An 11,172-nucleotide genomic window follows, 5' to 3' on the forward strand; every position below is an offset into this window, starting at 1 on the left:
TGTGTACATACAAACACACAGAACTAATAAAAAATCAGTAAAATTGCATAACACGAAATCAACATACAAAAATCAGTTGGGTTTCTATAAACTAACAATAAACTATCTGAAAAGGAAATTAAGAAAACAATCCTATTTACAACTGCATTAAAAATATTTTAAAATAATCAAGAAGGTGAAAAACTTGTACACTGAAAACTACATATCACTGACAAAATAAATGAAAAGAGACACAAATAAATGGAAAGACATCCCATGTACATGGATTGAAAGACTTAATATAGCTAAAGTGTCCATATTGCTCAAAGTGTTCTATGGATTCAATGGAATCCCTCTGAAAATCCCAATGAAAATTTTGCAGAAATAGAAAAAAAATCCTAAAATTCACATGTAAACTCAAAAGACTCTGAAAAGACAAAAACAATCTAGAGAAAGCAAAACAAAGCTGGGGGTCTCATGCTTCCTGATTTTAAAATATATTACAGAGATACAATAGTCAAAACAGAATGGACATTATGGTACCGGCATAAATAGAGACACATAGAACAAAAGAACAGAATAGAGTGCCCAAATGTAAACCCTCATGTATATGGTCAAATGATCTTTGACAAGGGTGCCAATGCTACACAAGAAAGAAAGGAAAATCTCTACAACAAATGGTACTTGGAAAACTGGATATTTATATGCAGAAGAATGAAGTTGTACTTTACCTTACACCATGTACAAATATTAGCTCAAAATGGATTAAAGTTCTGAATGTAAGACCTGAAATTATAAAACTCCAAGAAGAAAACAAGGGAATAGCATATGACATTAAATCAGCTATGATTTCTTAGAGATGACACCAAAACCATAGGCAAAAAAGCAAAAATAAACAAATGAGACATCAAACTTAAAGACTTTTGCACAGGGAAGGAAACAATCAACAGAGCAAAAAGGTAACCTAAGCAATGAGAGAAACTATTTTCAAACCATATATATCATAAAGGTTGATATCTAGAATATATACGCACAACAACAAAATAATCCAATTAAAAATGGGCAAAGAATTTGATGAAACATTTCTACAAAGAAGATATACCAAGAAGCAAAAAATTCTCAATTTCAATAATCATCAGGGAAATGCAAATCAAAACCACAATGAGATATTACCTCACACCCACTGGGATAGCCACTTTAAAAGAACAAACAAAACAAACAAACAAAATAAAAAAAACAAAACAAATGTTGGTGAGGATGTGGAGAGATTGGAACCCTTGTACACTGCTGGAATATAAAATGGTGTAGCCTCTATGGAAAACAGTATGGTGGTTCCCTAAAAAATTAAAAACAGTTACCATATGATCCAGCGATTTCAATTCTGGATATATATCCAGCAGAATTAAAAACAGGATCTTGATATTTGCATACCCATGTTCACTGCAGTATTCACAATAGCCAAGAGTTGGAATCAACTTAAGTGCCCATTGACTGATGAATGGGTAAAGAAAATGTAGTATACACATGCAATGGAATATTATTCAGCTTTTATAAAGAGGCAAATCCTGTCATATGCTACAAATGGATGAACCTTGAAGACATTATGCTAAATGAAAAAAACCAGTCACAGAGAGTCAACTACTGCATGATTCCACTTATATGAGGTATCTAACGTAGTTATTTATACTCATATATTGTACACCCGAAACTAACATAACACTGTATATTAACTACATTGAAATTAATTTAAAAACTTAATATATAATATAAAATAAAGTGGCTAAACTCAGGAAGCAGAATGATAGTTGTCAAAAGGTGGGGGGAGGGGAAATTGTTGTTCAATGGGTATAGAATTTCAGTTTTGCAATACGAAAAAGTTCTAGAAATCTGTTGCACAAAAAGTGCATATAGTTAACACTACTGCACTATATACTTAAAAATGGTTAATATGGTAAGTTTTGTGCAATGTTTTTTTTACAGCAATAAAAGAAAAAGGCATTAAATAATATAGATTTATTGAATGAAAGACTAAAATAATTTTCATACCAAAGTAGTTCCAAACCCTCTAAGATGTATCAAGGAGGGTTCCTATTATTTATTCTAAAATATATGCCTATATAAAATATTCCTAAATGAAATAAAATGAATGCATTAAAATTGTATTTAATGAGAATTTTCATGGTTAGCTCCTTTATTGTTTTTTTAATGTAGATTTATTTTAATTATTGGTTACAATATTAAAGGAGGTTATATATTAAAAAGATACATCAACATTTGAAGGAGTCTTTAATGAAACTTCTTTATATCATTTACACAATTTTCTAAGTGAAATTATTTTTAGCCTTAATATGAAAGAAACTAAGACAAGAGAAGGCATAAATATTGCAAAAAATCTTAGCCTTTGAAATTGCTTCCCTTTTGTCATCACTCACAGCAGGGCATCTACAATTCTTGGTATTCTGTGGCCGAAACTTTGTTGATGCTATGCTAACCCAAAGGAGATATAAATCTCTTGTTTAGGCAAAAACAGGAGCCAAATCTTTGCATTTGGGTTACAAAACACCACCTTTGCTACATATACTCCAGGTATCTAAAACATCCAGCCATTTACTACATTACAAAATCTGCCAAATGTATAATAGCCCCCAATGTAGTAAATTGTTTCCTATTTTACTCATGTAGTAGGCACTGTAAATTTTTACAATCCTTTTTGCTATTAATATAGTAATATATAAGAATAAAAATGAATGACATTCATAATACCCTTTGACCCAGAGATTTTAAACTATTTCCCATATTATTTTTAAATAAATAGATTAAAAAACACTAAATAACCCTAAATATTAGAACATGTTCATTAGCTATATTAGATTTAAAAAAAGAGTAGATGTACATATTTGTGTGTGGACAACAAAGAGAATGAGTTAAAGTTTGGTATGATTATGCAACTGAATAGTCTTTGACTATTGAAGCTGTAATTGCAAAGACTATAGCTGGAATGAATGCATCCATTTAAAATGTATAAACACAAGGAGAATATTGGAAAGAAATAGGCAATAATAGGATTAATTGTGCTTCAGTGAGGATTAGTGTTAATTTTTTTTTCAAAATTGATTTTGTTTTTATTATTTTTGGAAAACAAAATGTCAAATAAAATGAAACATATAAATCTCTGTTTACTTGGTAATTCAGCATATCATCTCTTTAGTCTCTGGCCAGTGACTGCAAATACTAAATGTTGTACCAGCTAAGGGTGACAGTCTGATCAGATCAAGACATTTATTTCAGACTTGGAACATAGGGTTGCTCAACTCTATTGTGCTTGACTTTGGAATTATACAAGGAGCTTCAAATTGGCTTCATAGTCTCTCTAGCTAGTTAATTCAGGTCAAAGCTGTGAGACCTTAGGCAAAATTTTTAATCTCTTGTAATCTCAATTTTCTCAGCTATAAAATAATACCTACCTCATGAGAATTAAATGAAGTAACACTTATGTGATGGCATCTAATATCATGGATACCATGCAGAAAGGCCTCAGCAAGTGTTACATGGATGACTCAATTAATTTTTAAAAATTTATGAATGAATGGATAAATAAATGAATCAACAAATGAATGAGAAAGAGGCCAGTTATTGAGTTCTAGTTCTGACATATATTAGCTATGCGGCCGTAGGCAAATATCTAAACTTTTCTCAGCCTCAGTTTTCTTACTCATGTACTGAAGGAGTTAAATAAAAAAGATCTTTAAGGTTTCTTTTAACTCTAAATTCTACAAATTCTACATGAATGACAAGTGTGATATTAGCATTACATGCAAAGAAAGGGATATATATTCTCTTACCTTTGTGTGTGTGTGTGTGTGTGTGTGTAGCTGATAATAAGATAATCCTATGGTCTTTCTAAAAGAAACTCTCAATAATCATTTCTTTTATGCACATTTTAATGAAGTAGCCCAACCTACTTTATTAAATATTTGACTACTTTATAGTTAACGTTAGAAGATTTTCAAAAAACACAGACTGGGGGAAAAATCAGCCTGTCAGCTTATAGACTCTTTTCATCCTATCTTTTCACCATGTATGATTCCATTGAGATTTTAAGTATTGAACTAATAGATACCTAAACTGAAGAAGGTTGGTGTGTGCTGACAAAAATGTGGTGATGATGTCAAAACATTCAAAGATTCAGTAATCTTTACTATTCAATCCTCATCAGTCTGTTAATTTTTGCTATTATCTGTCTCTACATGTTTTCAAAGCACTGATACTGCTGATATATTTGAACACCTTTCTGATATTAATGTATTTATAATTCATGCTAAACTTGTGTACCCCTTATTAACTTAATCATATACAACTTTTCAGATCTTTAATGCTTTCCATAAAGGTTCTAATAAGTAAGAATTACAATAAAGTCATACCTATGAAAAGCTAGGTGGCATCATAGGAAGAACACAAAATTTGGAATCAGATATCTAAATTTCAATCCTGGCTCTCTGCCAGTGTGGCCTTGGTAAAATTACTGAGCGTCAGCTCATTTGTAACATGGATATAATAAGATGCCTAATACATGCTATTGTTGTAAAGATTAAACAAGAAAATGGATGAAAAATATGTAGAACAGTACTTAACATTGTCAGGTGCTCATTAATGTTCACCAGTGAGTTGATTAGATTAATATACTTCAATATCATCATCTTATGCCTATTCCTAAAATAGTCCTTCTAGTGATTCTAATAACAAATACATATTTATAACACAAGGATCAGCAAACATTTCCACAAAGGGATAGATAGGAAATATTTTAGGCCTACAGGCCACACAGTTTTTATTGCAACTATTCAACTCAAACAAAGTAGTATGAAAGCAGCCAAAGATGTAATACATAAATAATGGGCATGGCTATGTTACAATGAAACTTTATTTACACAAATAGCTGGACAACACAAAGGCTGGGGTCACAGCCTGCTATCACATTATTTAAAGCACATAATTTATGTTACCTTAATTCATCCTCTCAAAAACCTGAAGGAAGGCAGGCTGAATAATCATATATCCATTTTTTTTAAAGATTTTATTTATTCATTTGACAGAGAGAGAGAGAGCACAAGCAGAGGGAGCAGCAGAGGGAGAGGGAGAAGCAGGCTCCCCACCAGGCAGAGAGCCCGACGTGGGGCTTGATCCCAGGACCCTGTGATCATGACCTGAGCTGAAGGCAGACGCCCAACCAACTGAGCCACCCAGGTGTCCCTCTTATATCCATTTGACAAATGAGGAGAACTAGGGTGTGAATAGACTTGTCCAAGATCTTACAATAGTAAGTATCGGATCACACAAAAGTGAAACTTTAATTCTTCATTAGATATGCTACAATATGCCTAAAAATGAATCAAGTTAAGTGAAAGTCAAAGCATTTCCACGAATGGATCAATTAATAGTACATAATATCTGAGGTAGTAATAGTAATGTTCACTTGCTGTAAGTTGTATCCCTAATTTCAAGCTCTGTGGAGGATTCTGGTACAAGTAATAAGGAATGGTCCAAAATATGCTGTGCCCTACTAGTGAGTGCCTCATCACTACAAGCATTCAAACAAAAGTCAAATGCCCTCTGTCATGAAAACTGAAGAATGGATCATGGATAGGTAGTGAGAAGGTTACATAGAATGATGGCTAACACTTCTCCTAGAGCTGAGACCTAGGTTTCTTGGACACAAAATACAAATACATCAGATATTTTGGAAAGATCACCTGAGATTAAATCACGTTCCATTAAAAAAAAAATGTTTACAAGAAGAAAACCATGGATCACAGCTTAAACAAGAAAAAAAAATGTTAAGAATGAAGAGGTGACTTGGAAGAAGTTAAAACAAGGTAACTAGAATTACTTGGTTGAAGGCCCAACTTAGAAGCATCAAGAACCTCTTGGAGAGAAGGATCTGTAGTGCTGTTAGCTCCTTTTTTCATTTAAGAATGGAGAGGGAAATGATCATCACGGATTTGCTGGCCCATAGGGAAGTTAGAGATTGTGACATCTTTTTAATTTTTTTTTCTTTTTTATGTGTGAGGGACTAGAAACTCAGAAAGAAAAAGTGATTTAATTAAGGGCAAACAAGAGTAAACAGAGGAATAAGTCCTAAAATCCAATCTGCCAGCCTCCAAAGCCCTTTGCTCTTCTATTCACCTAGTTGCCTATTACCTTATTTTAGTCCTACCACAATCCTGTAGACTAAATTCTATTATTCTCATTTTATAAATGAAGAGGCTAAAAAAGCCAAGTAAGTCAGCTGGTAAATAGTGGACCTAGTATTCAAATTCGGCTTCTTGATTTCTAGTCAAATACTGCCTATCATCTTAAGCTCTTTCTCATGCCTTAAGCTGGTTTCCTGACACAACTTATTACAATACTACTGAGAGCTCAGTAAAACATTTAAAACTTGGACTCATTTATAAATGTCACCACAAACATCCTGACTTGAGAGGAAATCTGAGCTCCTGTATACAGAACTGATAAACAGTGAGGGAAAAGGAGAAACTCTGGTCCTCTGCCCTTGGAAGACCCTTTTAAGGTTTTATATGACCAGGAAATCAGATTAGCTACTACAATAGAAGTAAAGGCTTAAATTTCTGTGTAAAATGAATTATGTATTTTTTTTTAATATTTCACTAGCTTGACTTACATAAAAGTATAATCCAATTGAGGATTCTGATAATTGTAGAACTCCCAAATGCAGGCAGGAGGCTGAGCAAGGAGAAAGATGGTCATCCTGTGAATAACCAACAAAATTCCACACCAGGCTATTCACCTGGATTCTGTTTTTATGGATCTAGTTAAATATACTTTGAGTCCTGTTCTCTGGTAAATCAAATTCATTTCTAAATGATTTGTGAAATGAAACAAAATGATAATTCTATAGATGGAATGGTCAGAGGCACAAAGCAGTGACTGTCACCATGGACAATTATTTTCATGCACCAAAAATAATTTGATTACTATTTAATCTTGTAATTTTCAGAAAGGCTTTGAGGTCCCAGAGGATCTGTCCAGTATGCTGTTAGATCTATAAAGTCTTCTTTCATTTTCCTTAGCTTCATTCTTCCCTTATAGAAAGGATATGAAGACCTCAAATGGCCTGTGTCCTTGGTACTAGAGGATGATCAGTTATAGTAAGAATAGCATTTACTTTGCAATTATCCTAAAAATGGTAGATTATAATGCTGCAGGAAAACTTCACTAATAATGAAGGAGACACACCTAAACATCTCTAAGGAAGAAACTCTATCATGTGCCAGCTTCGGTCACTCTGTAAAGGGTGCAAGGGTAGGGTTGCGGTGCTGCAAGCTGTGCACACTGTTTCTCTTCCACGGGGAATGCGTAGTCACTGTGGAGACCTGGCCAGCTGGGCTGCTCAGTGAAGGTGTGTGCACACTCAGTAGGTGTAATTTTAACAAGTTGTGTAAGTCTTCCAGAGGAGGTGGGGAAATACAGTGTTGGCAAGTTTTGTCCTGGTCTTCTGGGGGAGTGGACTGGCAGTGTTGAGAGCAACGCTGCTGGGTTGGGGGAGCAGGGTGTGGTGTCAGCAGATTAGGTAGTGAATTCAGGTCCTGCTTGGTTCTTGCAGGTCTCCTTGTGATTATGCTAGTAGGTAGTGGAGGGGAATAGCACCTGCCAGAGCCTTGGTTCCTGGAGAAGTCCTTCATGGAACTCTGAGATTAGTAACTAATTCTCTCTCACATATGCCCCAGCTGTTTTTCAAACTCCTGCACCTAAATTGTATCTCCATAGACTATTTCTTGTGCTATCTTTTTAAGGGTGGAGACTTAGCTTCCTAACGCCCCCTGGGTTCTCCCAGAGCAGAACCCTCTGATTTTTAAAGTTCGAGGCCCTAAGTCTTGCTTCCTGGTTGTAAGGCCTCATGAAATTCGACCCCTTTGATTTTCAAAGTGAAATGCTATGGGATTTGTCTTTCTTGTGCAGGCTCCCTGGTATTATAGTCTGTTTCTCACCCCACTCTGTGCCTGCAGCTCCCTTCCTCTGGCAGCCAGACTCATGGGATTTAACTCCCTACTACTTCTCTGCTCTTCCTACCCTCTTCGACGGGAAATTAAGGAGTCGATCTCATTTACAATTGCACCCAAAACCATAAGATACCTAGGAATAAATCTAACCAAAGAGGCAAAGAAGCTGTACTCAGAAAACTATACTATACTCATGAAAGAAATTGAGGAAGACACAAAGAAATGGAAAAATGTTCCATGCTCATGGATTGGAAGAACAAATATTGTGAAAATGTGTATGCTACATAGAGCAATCTACATATTCAGTGCAATCCCTATCAAAATACCATCAACTTTTTTCAGAGAAATGGAACAAATACTCCTTAATTTGTATGGAAACAGGAAATACCCCAAATAGCCAGAGGAATGTTGAAAAAGAAAAGCAAAACTGGTGGCATTGCAATTCCAGACCTCAAGCTCTATTACAAAGCCATAATCATCAAGACAGTATGGTAGTGGCACAAAAACAGACACACAGATGAATGGAACAGAATAGAGAGCCCAGAAATGGACCCTCAACTCTATGGTCAACTAATCTTCAACAAGTGGGAAAGAATATCCAATGGAAAAAAGACAGTCTCTTCAACAAATGGCGGTGGGAAAACTGGACAGCCACATGCAGAATAATGAAACTGGACCATTTCCTTACACCATGCACAAAAATAGACTCAAAATGGATGAAAAACCTAAATGTGAGACAGGAGTCCATCAAAATCCTTGAGGAGAACATAGGCAGCAACCTCTTCAACGTCAGCCACAGCAACTTCTTCCTAGACACATCACCGAAGGCAAGGGAAGCAAGGACAAAAATGAACTATTGGGACTTCATCAAAATAAAAAGCTTTTGCACAGCAAAGGAAAAAGTCAATAAAATCAAGAGACAACCGACAGTTTGGGAGAAGATATCTGCATATGACATATCAGATAAAGGTCTATTATCCAAAATCTATAAAGAACTTATCAAACTCAACACCCAAAGAAAAAATGATCCAATCAAGAAATGCGCAGAAGACATGAACAGACAGTTTTCCAAAGAACACATCCAACTGGCCAACAGACAAATGAAAAAGTGCTCAACATCGCTCGGCATCAGGGAAATCCAAATCAAAACCTCAATGAGATACCACCTCACACCAGTTAGAATGGCTAAAATTAACAAGTCAGGAAACGACAGATGTTGGCGGGGCTGTGGAGAAAGGGGAACCCTCCTACACTGTTGGTGGGAATGCAAGCTGGTGCAGCCACTCTGGAAAACAGTATGGAGGTTCCTCCAAAAGTTGTAAATAGAGCTACCCTATGACCCAGCAATTACACTACTGGGTATTTACCTCAAAGATACAAATGTAGTGATACAAAGGGGTACACGCACCCCAATGTTTATAGCAGCAATGTCCACAATAACCAAACTATGGAAAGAGCCTAGATGTCCATCAACAGATGAATGGATAAAGAAGATGTGGTATATATATAAAATGGAATACTATGCAGCCATCAAAAAAATGAACTCTTTCCATTTGCATCGACATGGATGGAACTACAAGGTAGTATGCTAACTGAAATAAGTAAATCAGAGATAAGTATCCTACGATCTCACTGATATGAGGAATTTGAGAAACAAGACAGAGGACCATAGGGGAAGGGAGGGAAAAATGAAAGAAGATGAAAGCAGAGAGGGCGACAAACCATAAGAGACTCTTAATCTCAGGAAACAAACTGAGGGTTGCTGGAGTGGACGTGCGTGGGAGGGATTGGGTGGCTAGGTGATGGATATTGGGGAGGGTATGTACTATTGTGAGCACTGTGAATTGTGTAAGACTGATAAGTCAGAGACCTGTATCCTTGAAACAAATAATATGTTATATGTTAATAAAAAAAAATTAAAAAAAACTGTAACAAGAGATAAAGAAGGACACTATATTATAATAAAGAGGACAATCCAACAAGAAGATATAACAACTGTAAATATATATGCACCCAACATAGGAGCACATATATATAAAACACAAATACATAAAACAGCTAATAACAAACATAAAGAAACTAATCTATGGTAATACAGTAATAGTAGGGGACTTTAGCACTCCACTTATATCAATGGATAGATCATCCAAACAGAAGATCAACAAGGAAATAATGGCTTTGAATGATAAACTGGACCAGATGGAATTAACAGATATATTCAGAAGATTTTGTCCTAAAACAGCAGAATACACATTCTTTTCAAGTGCACATGGAACATTCTTCAGAACAGATGACATATTAGGCCACAAAGCAAGTCTCAACAAATTCAAAAGATCAAAGTCATACCATGCATCTTTTCTGACCATCATGCTATGAAACTAGAAATCAATCATAAGAAAAAATCTGGAAAGAACACAAATACATGCAGGATAAGTAACATGCTACTGAAAAATGAATAGGTCAACCAAGAAATCAATGAAGAAATAAAAAATTACATGGAAACAGATGAAAATGGAAATGCAGTAGTCCAAAATCTTTGGTATACAGCAAAAGCAGTCTAAGAGGGAACTTTATAGCAATAGAAGTCTACCTTAAGAAGGAAGAACAATCTCCAATAAATAACCTAAACTTACACCTAAAGGAGCTAGAAAAAGAACAAATGAAATGCAAAACCAGCAGAAAGAAGGAAAAATAAATAATAAATATTAGAGCAGAAATGACTGATACAGAAACTAAAAACCAATAAAACAGATCAGTGAAACCAGGAGCTGGTTATTTGAAAAAAATCAACAAAACTGATAAACCTCTAGCCAGACTCATCAACAAAAAGAGAGGACTCAAATAAACAAAATTGGAAATGAAGGAGGAGCAATAACACGTAACATCAGATGTAGTGGCAGTATCGTAGCCAATGAGGTTTATCTGAGGCGCGATTATTGCTAATAGAAAAATACAAACAATTGTAAGAGAATGTTGTGAAAAATTATATGCCAACAAATTGGACAGACCAGAAGAAATGGATAAATTCCTAAAAACATATAACCTACCAAAACTGAATTTTAAAAAAAATAGAAAATTTTGATTCAGCTGGATAGGGATCAAACCATTCTGAACACCTACAAACTCAACAGGAGATCGAAGAAAAGAATAGCAACAACTCTCTCATCAGAAAAGC

The 11,172-nt window shown here is 35.1% G+C and overlaps 1 protein-coding gene and 1 pseudogene across 1 annotated transcript in view; one reads left to right on the forward strand and one right to left on the reverse strand.

Moving 5' to 3' along the window:
* Positions 1 to 11,172, reverse strand: part of LOC102728406 (AGBL carboxypeptidase 4) — a 614,839-nt gene that overhangs the window by 386,819 nt on the left and 216,848 nt on the right. The gene's annotated exons all lie outside the window — the stretch shown is intronic.
* On the forward strand, positions 10,881 to 10,999 carry LOC115940500 (U4 spliceosomal RNA; annotated as a pseudogene).

The sequence above is a fragment of the Leptonychotes weddellii genome, chromosome 4 (genome assembly GCF_054177405.1).
Source record: "Leptonychotes weddellii isolate Sample4059 chromosome 4, ASM5417740v2, whole genome shotgun sequence".
Taxonomy (NCBI): Eukaryota; Metazoa; Chordata; class Mammalia; order Carnivora; family Phocidae; genus Leptonychotes; species Leptonychotes weddellii.